Source organism: Phalacrocorax carbo, chromosome 1 (genome assembly GCF_963921805.1).
Source record: "Phalacrocorax carbo chromosome 1, bPhaCar2.1, whole genome shotgun sequence".
NCBI classification, from domain to species: Eukaryota; Metazoa; Chordata; class Aves; order Suliformes; family Phalacrocoracidae; genus Phalacrocorax; species Phalacrocorax carbo.
The window spans coordinates 198,617,600-198,636,547 of NC_087513.1; the positions used below are offsets into that span (position 1 = coordinate 198,617,600).

The 18,948-nt window shown below is 39.1% G+C and overlaps 1 long non-coding RNA gene across 3 annotated transcripts; it reads right to left on the bottom strand.

Moving 5' to 3' along the window:
- Nucleotides 1–689: 689 nt before the first annotated feature.
- LOC135311550 (uncharacterized) lies at nucleotides 690–12,168 on the bottom strand. Of its 3 annotated transcripts, XR_010371201.1 has the most exons (4): nucleotides 11,782–12,156; nucleotides 11,296–11,386; nucleotides 9,845–9,937; nucleotides 690–4,917 (listed from the first exon to the last, which is right to left on the bottom strand). It is a non-coding gene; the product is annotated as an uncharacterized LOC135311550 (long non-coding RNA). The 3 variants fall into 3 exon arrangements; XR_010371200.1 differs by having other exon boundaries at nucleotides 690–9,937; nucleotides 11,266–11,386; nucleotides 11,782–12,168; XR_010371199.1 differs by having other exon boundaries at nucleotides 690–9,937; nucleotides 11,782–12,144.
- Nucleotides 12,169–18,948: the final 6,780 nt, after the last annotated feature.

Here is an 18,948-nt window from a genome sequence, read left to right on the forward strand (position 1 = left end):
CTAAATGGGTTACAGTGAAATATGATCCTTCAGCGCTCTCCTGTAGGCAAGAGGACCATTATAATCCTTAAATATATAAAGAACAAAATATTAAGAGGTTGTAGGGAAGATATATTACAACAGTACTTGGCGAAGTTGTAGACCAGTACTGAAGTACATGGTCCAAAACATGAAAAAATAGACAAAGCAAATGAGAAAATTATGGAGAATAATTAAGAGAGTGAAAAAATGGACTTAGGATGTGTGGTTTTGTCTCAGAAAACTGCACTGCACTGTAGATGGTACAGTATTTTTGCACTTTTCTCTCACCATTGACTGTTTAGGGTAGTCTTGCTACTTATTCTAAATGCCCAACTTTTGGATGTCTGAAGAGAGGAAAGCCAATCTGTAGTGAGAGACACCAATGTACTGAGAAGCTCAGATGACTTTAGCTTTGTACAAATCCTAACTTTATTTAAGATTTCTCCCATGGGAAACTTACTTATATTTGCTAGTACAAGACCTCCTTGTTTATTGCCTAAATGTTGAAGTCAGACATAACAGAAGAAAGGCACAAGCTGCACTGGAACTACTTATCAAGCTTTGGTGGGGATTCTTCACCACTACAAATGTTTTAATCCCAGGTTTGGGTTTGTTTTTTTTTTTTTTCCCCCTCCCTCCCCCTAAAAACTATAATATCTCATGTGGGAATTAATTCTAAGAAACTCTTTGTTCTATGTTGATTAGGCAGCCAAGGGTCTATTCTAGAATCAGTCAGGAAAGGGGACACAACAGCCCTTCCTGGCTTTCTAATCAGTGAAGCCATCCTGGAGATCCTTTTGTCAGTAATAGGGCCCAAGTATTTTAACTAGAATCAAGAATTAGGAAGAAAAATGGAAAAATGTCCTGTGACACTTAAACTACACGTGGTCTAATCTGTTTGTCAGAGGAAGACTGATGAGTTTCATGTTTCTCTTTATTTAGATGTGATTATACATAAGTAGATGGCACATTAAGGAACTGGAGAGAAAGGAATTCAGAATGTAGAACTGCTAGAGAAGAATTACCATAATTTTCTTGTTCTTCTGCTATAAAAGAAAGATAAAATTGCTTGTATATTCCTCAGAATATATATCTTTTTATTTCTTTGGAAATAAGTGGGATTGAATCAAGAGATAACCGGCTTTATTATCAGTTTTTCTTCTGGAGGAAACAAATCAGCACCCAAAGTTGCTGGGAAAGCCACTGAAACTAAAGAGAGGTATTGCATTTTCCACTAAACATCTTTTTGTTGTTTGCTTTTGTTTCTGTTGTTTGTAGCAATTACTCATTTTGGTATGAGATCTTTTCAAGGGTGATTAAATTCTAATATAAGCATAGGAGGAAAAACTTGTGTTTTATTTACAAAGAACAGTTAATAATAGTTGACCAGTTATTTTTCCTGAATTGAGTTGCATTACTTAATGCTGATTTTCCTCCAGGAACAAACAGCAAGGGGCTTAATTTTCTTCACATTTACCTAGATGCAAATTCAGATATTTCAAATTAGTAATTACATCATTGTCAATTTCTGTATTTGCTAGAGAAAATAACCTGATTCTGACATTTTTGTGTGGATTAATGGGTGCATTCAGAATTCGTTGTAGTTCTGTCTGTCACTGCTGGGAATATCATAATCACAATAAATGTATAAATCCACTACGATGCTTTCAGAATTAAAATGAAACTATTTTACTAGGAGTAGAAGCAGTGAGGTAAACAGGAATTTGGATGGTACAAATGAAATTAAAAGCAAAACCTTAATTTGTATATTGTAAGATTATGTAGTAAACATTTCTCAGTACATAAAGTAAAAGTTGGAAGTGTTTTCATTTTCTTTCTTTCACTGACTCAGAGGTGGGTTCAGAATCTTCACAGAATTCCTACCTCTCCCAGTTCCCTCAGTTCTAGAAACTCTAAAGCAGGTATTTCTTGGGCATTGATCACTTTTAAATTTCAGACTAACTGTGAACCGTGTTGTCGTGGTTTAGCCCCAGTCAGCAGCCAAGCACCATGCAGCCGCTTGCTCACTCCCCCCTGGTGGGATGGGGAGAGAATCAGAAGAGTAAAAGTGAGGTAACTCATGGTTTGAGATAAAGACAGTTTAACAGGTAAAGCAAAAGCTGCGCGCAGAAGCAAAGCAAAACAAGGAATTCATTCCCTACTTCCCATGGGCAGGCAGGTGTTCAGCCATCTCCAGGAAAGCAGGGCTTCATCACGCGTAACGGTTACTTGGGAAGACAAACGCCATCACTCCAAACATCCCCCCCTTCCTCCTTCTCCCCCAGCTTTATATACTGAACATGATGTCATATGGTATGGAATATCCCGTTAGCCAGTTTGGGTCAGCTGTCCTGGCTGTGCCCCCTCCCAGCTTCTTGTGCACCCAGCAGAGCACGGGGAGCTGCAAAAGTCCTTGACCAGTGTAAGCGCTACTTAGCAACAACTAAAACATCTCCACGTTATCACCGCTGTTTCCAGCAAAAATGCAAAACACAGCCCCATACCAGCTACTACAAAGAAATTTAACTCTATCCCAGCTGAAACAAGAACAGTATCCACCCTTTATTCCATACCATTTACATCATGCTCAGGTTCTACACTATCCAATACAACCTCATTAACCTCCACCCCCATTCCCATCCTTTGATAAAATACACGGATATCATTTAGTCCACGGCTTTGGTCTCCATCTGTTCTTGTGGTCACTCAGGACAGGAGAGGTGGTGTGTTGCATGGAGTTACTGGGCACCAAAACCAGCTCAGGTCGGGTCACTGCTGCACTTGCACTGCTTCTTGAAAGGCTTGTCCTCCATTAGTTCAGGTGGTTCCTGCTGCAGTAATTCCTGTAACATGCAACTCGAATCACAAGTTACAGCAATTTAAAGGTATATCCATTACAATCTCCACCCCTGGCCCCTTTGGGCCAGGTTATAGGTTTTGACATTGCAATGAACTCCTCCCCTTGCTCCCAGCCTGGCTAGCAACAAGGGGTTTCTGCTATAGTAATTTCCATAACATGTAACTCAAATCCTGAGTTACAACAATTTAAAGGTATTTCCATTACAATCTCCACCCCTGGTCCATTTGGAACAGACCATCAGGTTTAACATTGTAATGAACTCCTCCCCTTGCCCCTGCTCTGGTTTGGACTTATCCACAGACTGCAGTCCTTTAGGGTTGTACCTGCTCCAAGTGGAGCCTTACCCAGGAGCCACAGTCTCTCCAGGGATACATGTGCTGCAGCATAGACTTATCCAGAGCTACAGTCGCTTTGAGGTGCACCTGTTCCAGCGTGGCCTTCTGCATGAGCCTCAGTGCTTTCAGAGATATACCTGCTCCAGCATGGCCTTACCCACAGCTGCAGTCCCTCCAGAAGTAAACCTGCTCCAACACGGCCTTGCCCATGCCTGCAGTCCCTCCAGGATTCTTCAGCATTTTCCTCTGTTAGCATTCACACTTTCTAGTTGTCGCTTAGAAGTCAATGTATTGAATATTCTCAGGTATATACTAGCTAATGTAGCAGCTGTCTTGCACATTTGGGATTGGCCCAGGGAACCATGATTACAATTCTTTGCTATGAAATGAAAGAATTGTACTCTTTGATAGTAAGTGACTGAGGAATATTCAACTATGTTCATAATTTAAAAAAAACAACTCCAGCGAAAAACAGAATTAGCTAACCTTTTAGAAAAGAATCAGTATGAATTCTTCTGCATAGCACAGGACTTTTAAACACAGGAATGCAGTATTGCTCGAATATGGAGCAAAGCTAATCCAGTATAATTTGCATTAAGAAAGAAACATAAAAGTTAAGCACTTGGAGAGTTCTCATTTTATATGCAAGGTTAATAATACTGTCTTGAGGTCAACCCTCTTTGCCTAAAACACTGCATGTATTTTCCCTAACACTGGGACAGAACAGGTAAATTCAAACAAAGCATTATACAGTAGAGAAAAATTGAGTTGATCTCAGCAGACCAAAGTTTCCAGTTGTCATTAAATTTTTGTCATCTGAAATGATCCTTTCATATCATAGTATATATTTGCACATAACTTGTCATCCTCCTCTGGAGAAAAGATAAGCAGTATTTTTAAATATCTTAAGGTGATACTGAAGGCTTTTATATTTTTAACTCTAAACCTCTTACCTCTGTAGAACACAACCATGTTTGCATTGATAAGAATTTCTGACAACTGAGAACTGGAAAATATCACCAGTATTGATATGGAAAGCAATTTACTTCACCTGGAGGTAATATCTACAAATTTTAGTTTTCAGTGTTGGAGACGGCTCCTATGTTGAGTGGTAGCTGGATCCGGGTGCCCTCTTTTACCCACCACATGACAGAAAGAGTATACCTCAGCAGGGGTGCTAATGTGAGCCTGGAAGGGAAGCTAGGAAGGATGTGACTTGGACCATCTACCCTGATTTGTAATCAAAAAAAGGAATACCTGGAACGGCAGATGTCCAATTAAGAGAAACAAATGTTTTTGAACACTTGCTGAAAAAGAGATAAAAAGTAACAACAAGCAGAGTAATGGACTTCTCACATTTGCCATCAGTGATGGCAGGTAGGATTATTAAGATACATAACTAGAAGCAGCTCACCTGTTGTGTATAGCACAAGCTGAATACTGTGGAAAGAGAGATGCAACATGAAACAAAAAGTGTGCTAGTGCTGGCTAACATATATGGTATTATAATGAGAAAAAAGGATTTGCTTAAGTGAACAACTTATTCTATCTTTATTTGCTTAAAATTACAGTTTAGAACATACCAAAGATAGCTTGCAGCACCTAAACAGTTATTCCTGGGAAACTTATTTTATTCATGGGAAACTTACCACTGGGACTGGTAAAATGACAGTCATTGTTACCCACATAGTGTAGCATCTTCTGCAAATAAACAGAAATTACAAAGTCAAGGAGAATGACAACCACAACACATGCAAAAGAAACTGTCTTGCACCTTTGGGAATGGCTAATTACTCTGTAGCAGTCTGTGCACTCGGAATGATCAGAAGGGGTCAGCATGTGACAGTATGCCATACAGCTCTTTTTAGAACATCAAACAAATATTGTGGTACTTTTCAGATACTGATTGGAGAATTAATAATTAATTCAATTTCAACTACTGTGCTGTATCTTTAGGTGCAAAAGGCATCTAAAATAGTCTTAAGCATTCTATGCAAAGAACTGGAAATAGTGAAAGTAATAAGGCCCATGAAAAAGAATTCCCTGAACAGACCATAAGTGACAACGGCTCAGTTCACATACGAAGAGTTCCTGCTGCTTTTTGAGGAAATGGTATCCAAATGACACATCAGCCTCTTACCCTCCTGCCATGAATGGATTAGTCAAGTTATTCATTCAGCCATTTGAGAAAGCAATCTGTGCTCCATTCTGCCTGGTATTAAGCTAGCTAGCTCAAGCTAGTTAACAACACAGTAATCTTCTGTCTGTAGAAACACACTCTAGCACTATTGTTTATAAGACTTAATTTAAGACCTCACTAGGATGTCCTAATCCTTAATCTACAGAAGGATACTGAAAATAAATATTATAACTGAACAGGCACAGCTAAAAACATCTGAGCAAGCAGTTTTCATGTTAAAAAGATATTTCTGAGGCAATTTGGAAAGGTGAAGTAATTAGGACAGAGACTGGTCCTCTGCTTCACAAGGCTGAAATCTCACAGAACTAATTAGGTGGTGGAAAAGACATGGAATGCTAAGGCTGAAAGGGATCTCTCAGGGACATGTAGCCCATTGCTTTAGCCCAATGCAAAATGAATTACATCTTTATCATTCCTGACATGCTCTTTGAAACTTTAGTTAGCTTGTTTTTAAACAACCTCTAAAACTCATTCATTTTATTCCAACACCTTCCAAAAGGCATTAGGCTGATTGGTTTAGAATTCCCGGATTCCTCTTTTGCCCCTTTTTAAATATAAGTACAATGTTTTGCCTTTTCTAATATCTCATTACTTTTCACAATTTGTCAAAGATAGCTGCTAACTAATCCACCCAGTGCTTTAAGTGTCCTCGACTGAGGTTCCTCAGTTTCAGACAATTTGAGAGTACACAAAGTATTTTCTAATCTGGTCTTTCTTATTCTTGGTTGAGTACTTACTCCTTTAACTATGCAATTGTGCTACCATCTGATCGCAGCTGACCTTGGTGGTGAAAGCTGATGCAAAAAAAGCATTAAAATGTTAAATCTCTTGATAACTTTCTTATGCATTGATCAGTGGGATAATTCTTTTGATATTCATGTTATTGCTAATGTAGTTAAATATACAGGTACTATTGCTTGATGGTCTTAGCTCACTGCCTCCTTTTTTGTTTTTATTTTTTCCAAGTCTTGCCCACTCTCATTTTTTCCCGCTTTTCAGGAAAACAAGAGCATTGTAGGACCTTACTGGACAATCTGTGTTGAACTGTGTTCTTTCCCCAACAATTAATAAGCCTAATTAATAATATACATTACTATCAAATAATTGCTCTGGATCACTCGTCTACTTGCTCACAAGTAGTAAGAACTTCTGGTTTGCTGATCTGTAATAGGTTCCCACAGTGGTAATTCACATACATATTTCCTTTATTCTTTGTCCAGAGATCTTCAGCAGAAGATCTACCTTCTGCAGCTCATAGCAAAGATAAGTCTTTGCTTATTTTCTTATCTGTCCTTCTGCAACAGGTTTTACCCCATTAGTATTCTAGTTCCCTGAAAAATCATACAATCTGTTACACCAATTTGATCATAACTTGAATAATGTATTAAGATGTAAAGGTCTTTACACACAGTCATTTAGAACAGTTGTACTTAAGCAGAGGGAAGGAGGTGTTAATCTTCTAAGTATCAGGTGAAGACTGCAGATTCATGACTGCTTGTACTAACCATGACCACTCAGGGCTTCTGGTTATTTTAAGATATCCTTGTCATCCTGTAGGTTTCTATACTGCAAAGACCCAGCGGCTTTTTATTCTCCTTTATATTCTACAGTGGGGTTCAGCAAGTTCTCAGCCTAAAAGACCTGTCTGACAAATCCCAGTGTACTGTCCCTATATTTCTGGGGCATCTTCTCTTAGTCCTTGAAGTAGTCTATGGACACAGGTATATCGTGACCAGGGTTGTGGTGGCAGGAGTTGCCTTCCCCACCATCCTGGCAAGAACAGTGGCACAGACTCTGTTATCTACTCCCAGACAGCCCTCGGGGGATGACTCAGGAACAAAGAAGTGACTACAGGAATCCCCACCTCCCTTCAGAGAAGAAGCAGGAGCAGCAGGAAGAGGTATACATACATAGTGCTTCTCAGTAGCCAAGCTATGCATTTATCTGTGGGCGAAAAAAGCCATCTGTGACTTCTTTTGTCTGTTCACAGAGTTCTTTGACTAAATGGTAGTTAAACTTAGTTCACAAACTAAGTGGTAGTTGCTGCTCACACTACTTATTTAGGCTGAGAGATTAAGCACCCTCAATCAGTCATACCTAATTTATGATTGCAGTATTTCCTTCACAACCACAAGACTGGAAATTTGCTTTTAAATTTTAAACATAAGTCAGACATTTTTATTTAAGTACATTGTTCCAGAATGTAGACAGCACTGGGCTATAGTATCTATGCTTTAATCCTACCCTAGGTAAAGTTAGCTCTCAGTGTCCTATAAAAACTCTGGAATGCATTATTCAGATCAGGTAGATTTTTTATCATGTTATTTGGTAGGCTAGGAATAAGACAGTAAGATAGACATTGAATAAGCAACTGTATTTTCAAAAGTGACACCTGATAGTTCCTAATGAACTTACTGGTAGCTGTTGATTACTATTGCCCAAAATCAAACAATGTATTTAGAAAATGAAATACAGACAGAAGATGCTAATTTTAGATTCCCACGAGAAAAACTGACATATTTTTAAGGATTTATAATGTAACTGTATAATCAGTTTACAGCACACCGAGAAACTTCTCCTGCACCCTGAGATTAAATAATGGACACGTGACACATTCTACCTTGAGAATGAAAATGTCCCTGTTTAAGTAATTTTCACAGCGCACTAGCTCAGAATCATTCTTGTTAGCAATCTTTATACAGTGCAGCTGAAATTGTTACTCGAGTGCTTTAATAAAAAAAGCAAGTCCTATACCTGGTTTCTGAAGACATGTTTCCTCTGCTTGATTGATAGGAACAGACTGTAAGGCCATAATTTCACAAGGCTGTCAATCTCTCTTACGAAATCTAGTAGTATTGGATCAAAAACATTACAGCCACGTGATGCAAAGTCCTGAGCTCATACAAGCCCACCACACAACTTCAAGTGTATGTAAAAAATGTGAAGGCTAACTCTATCCTAGAGGATTTGATATCGGATCAGGTATTATCTCACCAAGCAATTTTTCACTTCCTGCTGAATCGAGCATCTTTTGTCCTCATATAGACAGTATGAAAAAGGATAGCCACCATATAAGAGACATAAACACTGTATTCAGTGCTCTGGTAGTGTGATGGAAATGCAGTGCTGTATTCACGCTTGATCTAGATGAAATCTGTACTGAAAGGTGATCCAGCATGTACAAATTTGGAACCAAGTCCTAAGGCTTCTCCTGATCCGAAGTATTCCAGTAAATGACCAGGATGCTTACTGCACTCATCATAATTATGTATAGTTTTATTTAATTACAACCTCTGTTCAAGTAAAATATCTCATTAATTATTTTCCCAGGAGTTTTAAGAGTGGAAGGCAAGGTAAGATAGAAATAGATTCTTTTGAACTAGTGGATCCTAAGATGCAGAGCCTACAAGGTTGGGTATCAGACTATAGTGGCTATAGTTCTAAATAACTTAACTTGAATATTTTGGGTTGAAGAAATTTTAAAACATATGTCAAAGTTGCACAGCACCAGGATTTTTTTTTCTTCATCATCTGGAACTCAGAACTACTCTGTCCAATTTTTCAGGTCAAACAAATTTACTAAAATAAAACAACAGGACTAAAGACAGAATTTAGATGGAAGCTTAACTATGCTGACAACAGTTCTACAATTGTAGCAGACAATTTCTATAGGAAAGATTGAACTAATTGAGTTGCATATTTAACTACAGTAAAACCCAATGTATTCTAGTGAAATACTCAGGAAATTGGGAGACATGTCCCAGCTTCGGTTGAGTAAATAGAGATTTAATATTCTGTCCCTTAACAGTCAATTAAGTAACCACAGTTACTTTTTGCTTTACAGTTACTCCCAGTCAGTCTCTGAGAGGTGAGTAGAAATGGATTTTTCATTGTCACTAAGAAGAAATGTGTAACTTTAAAACCCACATTGTCTGGAACACCTGGTATTTGGGATACTAGATATGTATACCAGAGTGTCTTTGTAGGTAGATAGTTTTGAGACCAGTTCTAAAACAGATCCACATAGATCTTTAAACCTGCTGAACAGAGGCAAACGCAAAGGCAGAACACATACTCCTATAAAAATGTCAACTGCCAGTAGCTCTAGTCTTCAAGAGAGGCAGTTAAGCAGGCTGATGGATGTTCTTCCTTCATCATTATTTCACTGTGTAGCACAACTAGCTGACTGTAGCGACGATCTCTGAACCACTTTTCACTGTAATTCCTGTGATTCTACATCAAATAACTTTGCATATCAAGAAGACCTATGTAATCTGTAATGGTATTTCTTCACTGAGACTTCATTCAAGCTTGATCTTTCTGTGCCATTCATCCATTCATTCAAGCTACCTGGAAAGCAAGTTTTGCAGTTCTGTCTCTTTCAACAAGTTTAAAAAAAAGAATATTAGGTGCCTTTGATAGCCTTACTGTACTCCTCTGTATGATGTGAGCCTTTTCCAGTTTTACAATGTGGTTGCTTTTCCTTTTTGTACTGTTTTCTCCTCTGATCCTCAAACATTTCTGTTGGGAGAAGTAAGAGATTCATACCAGAATATGGAATATATATTTTTAATTCTTGATTAACCAAAACTTTTATCACACTCTCAAACTGATTTGCATCTGAGGATGTTGGGATAGGCTTCCCTGAAGTGATTTTGAAATATACAAAGAATGTTTTATAACAGTAAATACACTGCTTCTCACAGGCAGCTCTTCTCTAGGTTAAACATTCACACTATCTGGATGGACTGCAGTCTGTGTTCACAGATTTATGTGTATTTTTCAAATACAGTATCACCCATTTTGCACAGTATGGTCTTCTGAAAGTTCACTTGGCAAGAAACTGTTGTTGCTAAGTATAAAGTGTGAAATCTGGCAATGAAATTTTAAATTAAACCCAGCATTTTTCAGCCTACGTCCTGGCAACTGCTGTCTTACTAAAAAGTAGCAATTTCTAGCAAGTATTATGTGTAGCAGTATAAGGGGGTGTAACTGAATGCTCATCCTGCTGCATTTATTAACGTAAAATTTTGTTTGATAAGTTATAAGATCTTATAATGCAATCTTCAGTACTTGTAACAGGTAATCCCAATGGTATAATGAACTACTTAATGTAATGTTTTACACTGCAGTATCACTTAAGAGTATCACTAAGTCCAACAGTGTTAATGACTTTATAAACATCTGTATACCCGTTCCAAAGTATTTACATTTTAAGTATGTTCATTTTAACTTTATACAGCCTTAATGTACTAATTTATATTGGGTTTAAAATTAGTTCCATAAGATCAATCAATATCTGCTTTAAATATATTGCAATTATAGTTTTAAATGAAATTAAATTGTAGAAATTGTATAAAAGAAAGTGTGTATATTCACATAATATCTGACTCAGACTTAAGAAAGAAGCAATTAGTTGAGGATATATATATCTACCCAAAACATTCCATTTAACTTCCCCAACATACACATTGCTTTTCTGCTCCACTCTCAGAATTAGCTTGAGGCAATCTTGAAAAAAAGAATACCATAAGTTCCCATTAGCTATTTGGATAAATATTTCTAAGGAACATTTAATATATTTCTTTCTCAGATTTCTAAAAAATCAGATTGTACTATAATAATTTTCTGAAGATAGCTAATATTTTATTTATCTATCCCTTCCTTCAAGAGATCACCACAAGTAGTATCAATGGCTAAAAACTAATTAAATAGTAAACATCTAGCATATTAGAATTTATATTGTTTTTGAAACTTTAGAAATTTGAATAGCCTGTATTATCTTCTACTTTTAAAATCACTGTACAATTTATGCAAGTATTTTGACAAGTAAGACTCCTTACAGTCACCTCCACCACCTCTTTTTCAGGGCAACGTACCCACAGCCACTGAGATACCAGGGATGACAAGGCAATGATGGATGGGCAAGGATGACTGCAACACCTCTGTTGAGGATATGGTAAATGCTTCCTGTAAGAAAGGTTAAATGGAAAAAGAAACAGTAAAATGACATTATTATCTTTCAAATGTATTGCCACTGCAGAAGTATCTTGTCAGAGTAAATACACATTGGGGAATCCTGGCCGAGCCACAATCGAGGTGAGTAATGCTCAGTCCCGTGGACAGAGAGAGTCCTGTCTTGAGAGACAGGACTTGGCCCTGACGTTTCCAGGCATGAACAGACGTATCAGTATACAGTCAACTTCTTTACTACATATAAAAAATAGAGAATATACTTCTGAAGATTTCAGTGCTCTCTTCTCAAGCACAAAGTCAATTAGAGGATTGTGTAAATCAATTATTTGACCTAGAGGTTAAAACTGATTGTATCTAAAGTTTCCTGTGCTGTATATAGGCTTACTCACCTACATTTTGTTCTAATATGGAAACAAGGTGGATCTTCCAGATTCCTACACTGTTGAAAACCCCTGAGACCTCAGGCACCGCACCCCCTCAGTGCCCCACTCGGTGCTGTTCCTAGTTGGTGACTATCTCCCCCTATTCCCGAACGCAAAGGCTCATCCTCCGCAGAGGCTGAAGCCGCAGGGCACGCCCCGACGAGCGCCCTCTTAAAAAATGGCGGCCGATTCACATAGTTCTCAACGGGAGTGAAGCCGCCATCGCCCTCAGGCCTCCATTTCGAGAGCGGCGGCGGCTTTGTGGCCGGCGGGTGGGCCGGGCCTCCCGGGCAGCCGCAGCCGGGGCCGTCGGGCGGTGAGCTCAGCCCACAGCAAGGATGGCACGGGGCTGAAAAATGGCAGAAAAGAGCACATCGGCCTGTGATCTCGGCCCCTTTGGGAAGAATGGGAGGCGCTGGAATTGTGGAAGGAATCAATTATTCATGAAGTTCCCCACAGGCGACCATATACGCCCAGCCTCTGCTGACAGATAAGCCTCCAGTTACATGGGGTGAAAAAAGTAATAATTGAAAAAGGAATTAGACCATCAGTGCTAAATAAGTATTTTTAAAGGCAACCTATGGTAGCACATTTACTAAAAAGATGGTAAGAGATTACAATAAATGTGTGATGCTATGCAGGATGTAGAATAAAGGACAGAATCACCATATACATAACAAATAATATCTGTGTTTTGTAGCATACACAGGGTAAGTCCATGAAAGTAATTCACACTTCAAAAACCAAACTGGCCACTTATTGCAAGTGCAGCTAGATCTATTGCTGTTTGTGTAGCCTAGCTCCTTCTCCAAGGTCTTTCTGCTGCTCACTCTAATACCTCCAATTTTGGTGCTGATTGCAGCGTATTCTCATTTTAACACTATTCATTCATCTGTCTTTCATAAGAACATTCACTACTTTCTGGGGTGCGGGTACTAGTGTACAGCCCATGCCAGAGATAATAGCTTTCAGCCCTCAATGCATTTTGGTATTTTGACCAACTGTCTCCTCATCCTCCAAGCACTCTTGTCTTGGATGTCTCCCACTAACAGCAGAAACACAAAGAAGTGAGGGTGATGTTGCCATGCTGTTAGATGAAGGCTTTCATCCTTCCAGTGCACTTGCTCTGCAGGTTGGCACATTCTGGTTCCCTGCACTGGACATGCACCTTCTTTCTTCTTTCCTTCCACATCAGGGCAGATTACGTTGCATTTGTTCTCTGTCATCCATGTTCTAGACTTGGCCTTATCTGTCTTGACAGGTGGGTTGGATGCCACTGTTCTCCAGTTATTTTCCATTTTGTCCCTATTACTGACCTGTATCTATAGCTTCCTCCTATGACTCATGGCAGTGCAGCTTGGAAAAATGCCTTTTGCCACTGTTCAATGTAACAAAGTGATGCTTAACTGTCTGTAATATCTATAATAACTTCAGGTCTTTGTCTCTGATTATAGCAGAGAGTCTCCTTTGCCTTATCTTTTCTTAATTCAAACATACTCTTCATGGTTCTTTTGCTCTTCTTATCGAAAGTAGAAAAATCTGTTCTCTAGTAAGTCCACTGATTACCAAATCAAAAGTAAAGGTTTAGCCCCTCAAAGGATGCATCTTGATGGTTCAAAGTTGTGTAACAGCACTCCAGTTCCCTACTTAGCTTTTGATATTCAGTCCTGCAGATGCCTTTATGGCCAATTTTGCCTGTGCTCAAGATCTGTTCAGTGCAAAACCATTTAAATTCTGCTGCAGTACATGGTAGTACCTTGCCTGAGTGCGGCCACCAGCCAGGCTTAGTGACCGAGTCCAGGACCAGATCACATAAAGATTCCACTTGGTCATGTGAGAAAGCAAAAGTAAAAATAAGCACAAGGATATGATTATTTCTTAATTTCTTTTGAGCTATGACAAATACAGAGGAAGAAAACATTTTTACCACAGAGAGCTCAGGTAAAAGTCATCAAGTTATTGGTGGCCAAATAAAGTAACCTCCTCTCACCAGGCCTATTTTCCATACACAGGCTTAGAGATAGCGGTATCCCTTCACACCTGGACCCCAGCTGGTCTATTCTCCCTCCCCACCGAGTTGGCCTCTCCATTTTAAGGCTTTACTGAGGTCTGACATGCCTTAGAAAGTGTGTGGACATGTCTGAGGAGGCTCCCCTCACTGCATTCTGCATCCCATCACAGTCAGCATAGTGTGTCAGGACTGGGCTAGTTTGAGAAAAAGTATCTCCAATATTCTGGTCACAGTTCTCCCTGAGTATCCAGCAAATAAGTTCATCGGCAGAAAGCTGAATTATTGACTATTAGTGACCATATCATTCCAGTTTGGTTTGACTATATCCAAAGGAATTGGACACAGAATATTGGACAGCACCGGACCCTGGAATGTCACTGGGCTCCAGAAATGTGTCTGGATCATGACATTTTTTTTCAAACTTCACACTATTTCCCATACACATTAAACAAGGCATTCATTCCTAGCTAGACTCCCTAGAAAATGCTGCAAGTTGTTGGTTTTGCATGTGGGCTGCTTTGTACATTGTACATGGCAATGTAAGTTGCATTGAGGATGCCTCTTTGTGAGGCATCACGTGATCACATGAGCTGATTTGCAGAGTTGTAGTAGGGGTATCTGGCTTTAATTTTTTTATTATTTCCTGTCCTGTTCCTACAAGACGTACTATCAGTCCTTTGCCTGATAAAAAATGACCACAGTGTCCCAATTTTTCTTAGAATTGGAACACCAAATGAACATCACTTGCTTTGGGGGTTTGCCCTGCTCACATTTCTCCCATAGGATAACTGGGATTCTGGAGTGATAATGCACTATTAATCTTGGGAATTTGTGCTTGAAGAGTTTCTTTCATTTGAGGATTCAACGTGCTTAAAAGTTAATTCATATTACATTTCGTTACCCTTGTGAAGCAAGAAAACATTTCCCCCAGTGCAGAAACTGAGATATTAAGATCACGACTTTGTAGACCATACATCCCATAGATATCTATATAAAAATGGCCTTATTTTTGAAAGTAGTAAGTACTTATGGCTTCCACTGATTTTACCCTCTAGCTTTTGCCACCTGCTTTTGGGGATACTGACTTAAATAAATTGCCCTGGGTGAGAGGGTAATATGTTAAATGTGTTCTCAGGAAGTATCCACCTTTGCTGGCAAACAGAAAACCTATGTTAGCTCCCTTTACAGTGTTTAATACTGGGAAAAAAACATACAAGAAAAATACCAAAAAGGAACTCATATATATAGTCTTATCTAGAAGCTGGCAAAAAGCGGTTATGTCTTAAATTTCTATATGAGACAGTACAATTCCTAACAGATTTCTTAACTGCTGGGCAATGAAGCAATCTTCTATGCTACAGATTTAACCAGTGACTTGCAGTAACTGTCCTACAGTGTAAGTAGCACCATGAGGACCTGTGGGAGCAGTTTATTCTGCCCTCTAACTAATCAGTCCACTGATGCTGGGAAGTGCTCAGGGCAACAATTCTCTGCTAGTAGGTTTAAATGGGATTCCAACAGAAGTAGGAGCTGGCTGGCTACAGGAAGGTTGTCTTTAAGTGCAAGAGGTTTTCTTTGAGACGAGGCTATCACTGCAAGGCTGCCTGACCTGCAGGCATGTAGAGTGGTTTATTGTATTTGTTTGTAGAATGAGCTAAACTGCTCTTTCATTTATTTTGGGATTAAAGCTTGCTTGAGAGATTAACTTGGGGAGCCTGTAGACTTTATTCTGGTCTGGAAATAGATAAAACAGGCTATACTGGACTACTACAGGGACCATAACTTTGGGAAAAAAAGTGGATCTACATTTAATATTTTAATTAGGCTAAAAGTTTATGGTTAATTTTACTAATGTGATTCAGTGTGATATATTTCTCAGCTGCCTGCCTGGTAGCTAAGCTACCTCCTTGCCAAGATAACTTTACCTTAATACAAAGAAGAGCTGGGAGCAAGAAATACATGCTCATGTCTCATTTGCTCCTGTTCAGCCCACTGTTTTAGCTCAAGGGGAAAGAATGGAGCAGGGGCTCTGCAGACCAGTGTAGTTGATGCTGCTGGGCATAGCCACACTCACAAGACTCAGAGATTTTCAGAGTTTTTCAAAAATAATAAAAATATATAAAATGTTTAAAATCTGATGTATGTATGTGCAGTATAATTTTAGACATACACCTGGATTAACAAATATTGAATAGCAACTATAGCAAGTTGAAAACAGCTTAATACCAAATTACACAACATGGAATGAAACTTAATTTTCGGACATCAATTTTAATTTAGCAACTTTGAGATTACACATCTTGCATTATTTTTGTTGATTTTTTTTTTCAATAGAATTGTACATCTGCTTCCTACATCTACTTCCTAGACAGGTGAGCACTTTATTCTCTTAAATGTTTGGCATCAACTACCTGTCAAAGATAATATGATGAACTAGATGGGCTTTGGGTTTTCTTTATTATGGCAGTTCCTGAATTCCCGTGTGCTACACTACAGACAAACCACATTCTACCTTAAAAATAATTAAATAGAATAAAATTGAAATTAAAAATGTAAAAATATGTCAAAATGTTTCAATTCACCTGATTTGTTCATTATTTCATAACCTTGATTAGGTAAAATTTTTAAGTTACTGAATTTTCAGGATGGTAAAATACTTTGACCTATAGAAAATGCTTAAAGATTATAAATACTATTTCTTGTCTAGCTGTAAGAGTGATTCACAGATATGAGTGAAATCAAAGAGGTTTAGGTAGTAGATAAACTACTGAAAATTGAGTTCACACATTCCTAATTCAGTTTAAACTCCTTCCCTTGTCAAATACAAAATGCAATCGTAGACCTGGAAAGCAAAAAAAACCAACCAACCAACCAACCAAACCCCCCCCACCAAACAACAAACCACAACAAACCAAAAACAAACAAACCCCAAAAGGATGACAGAGAAATGTCTCATACTTTTCCAGATCATAGTCACTCTCTATTGCAAGAGTTCTTAAATTGTTCAGATTACAGAACATTTTCAGCACCAGTGGCACTGTGGAAGAGTAAGTCAATTTACAGTGAAAGTACCTTGTACACAGGCTTGGAACTCAGCAACTGTTTTAGATAACATTAATAATGATTATAAGATACAATATTGTAACCAAGTAATTTTCATACAAAAAATTTTTCTTCATTATCCTCAAATTCATAAAGCATCACTATGAAGAAGTCATAAACAAAGAAACTCCTAGCTATGCTTGAAAGGGAACTTTTCCAGGGTTGTTTCTTCACCTGATGACACTGCCCTGGTTTCCAGGTGATAGCAAGGCATCCTCGTCTCCTGCTCTGTCAGGATGTGGTCCTTCCTCGGTACCCAAGCTGACCCAAGACTTCAGCCTCCAGTGCTCGTCTAAACAAAAAATGACAAAAGGTAAAGTTTTGTAATGGTTGAAACTGAAACACATCAACTCTTCTGTCATTTTGCCTTCTTACTGCCATTGGCCACTTACACACTGCCCACCTTTGTGTTGGGTCACGTGCTTGTCAGACCCCGCTTTGAGCTGATTCAATTCACTAACACAGCAGAAAATTAATTCAGTAGAAAAGTGTTTTCTGTTGATTAGAGAGCTAACTGGATCATGGAAGGGTCTGCTGAGCATGCAAGCCAGCGCAAGGAGGGAGACACTATGGCCAAGGATGAGAGGAAAGTAAGGGAAAAGCAGTAGAGGAAGGCAAAGAGTGTTTACCCCCCCATTTTGGTGACAATGTACTATTAGATCAGCTCAGTTGCTTGTGGAAATGTATGTTAAACATACTGTGAGAACTGTTACTAGATCACTGTACGCGCAGACTATGAATCCATCACTTTAATAAGGGAAACAGTTCATAGGGAGCTCATTCAAACTCCAGCTTCTTTTTTGCCTGCTACTGCAGTGAAATCTCTTGCTCAAAATCATCAGGGCAATAGAGAAGCACTGAAAAGAATTGCCCACTATCCCCAAAAAAGTCTCCACAAAAAGAAACTGAGATAGCCAGTGCTTGGAACCTCTTACCTCCATATCAATGATCTAATTGCCAGGCATGTCTCCTGCTTATTTAGCATTTGAGAATTAGATGTTAACAGCATCTTCAGCCTGTCCCATGTTTCTGGCTATACTAAGTTTCATACATTTACTGTGGCTCCCATAATTGTCTTTTGGACCAACAGCTGTGTATCACATCCTCTCAGTACAATGCCATAGCCCTCTCCTCCTCTGTGAACCCATGCTCCACATGTGGCGGGTCAACAGTTCCCTACTACCTCTACGTGAATTCACCATGTTAGCTCTGCATCAGGATCTGTGCTACGTAACAGGGTTCATCCTCAACGGCTGGTAGACTACTCATCTTCAAGCCAGTGCTCTTCTCTTACTCATGCAATCTCAACAACAAATTCTTCCTGCATCATAAATGGTGTCACAAGTATTGAGGAAGAAAAACCCAATGGATGTGGGGTTTCGTATTTTTAAGTACCTAGTACTGAATGGCATGGTTCAATTTCGAGTGATTGCACTGCAAAGATTGTTCCCATGACCTTAGTGTGTGGTTATTTGGATGGTAGCTGTTGTGTAGAAGCCATAACCACATATAGACTGGTGGTGGATCATTTTCATGGTGCACAAAGTACAGGATGAAGAATAGCAGGTGTTTCTGTGATTTGGTAGTGCAGTTTTCATCAGCTCATATCAGAGTTAAAGTGTCAGAGAGTGGTTAAAGTTTGTCTGCATACCATGTGTCATGGTAGGACTTCAGAGGAAGAGAGAAGCTTCCCAAGGCCAGAGAAAGATAAATACACCCAGTGGCAAGTGCAAAGCGGAAGGCCTCTCGGGTCTGCGGGCTATTTTCATTGGGCTAATTGCCCAGCTTGGTGGTAAATGGCAACAGCCCAAGTTTGTGTTAAACTGCTCGGAAGAAAATGGCCTGAATAAAACACATTTGTGGCACTGCTTTCTTTCAGGGCTAGGAGCTCAACCCTTCTGGGTGTCTCCCAGTCACTTTGCTCCACACAAACTGCCTCTTCTTCCTAACCTAATCCAGGGACTGTCTGTCAGGAAGCTCTACTGCCTGATGTGCTGACAGCACACCGAATGATTGTTTAG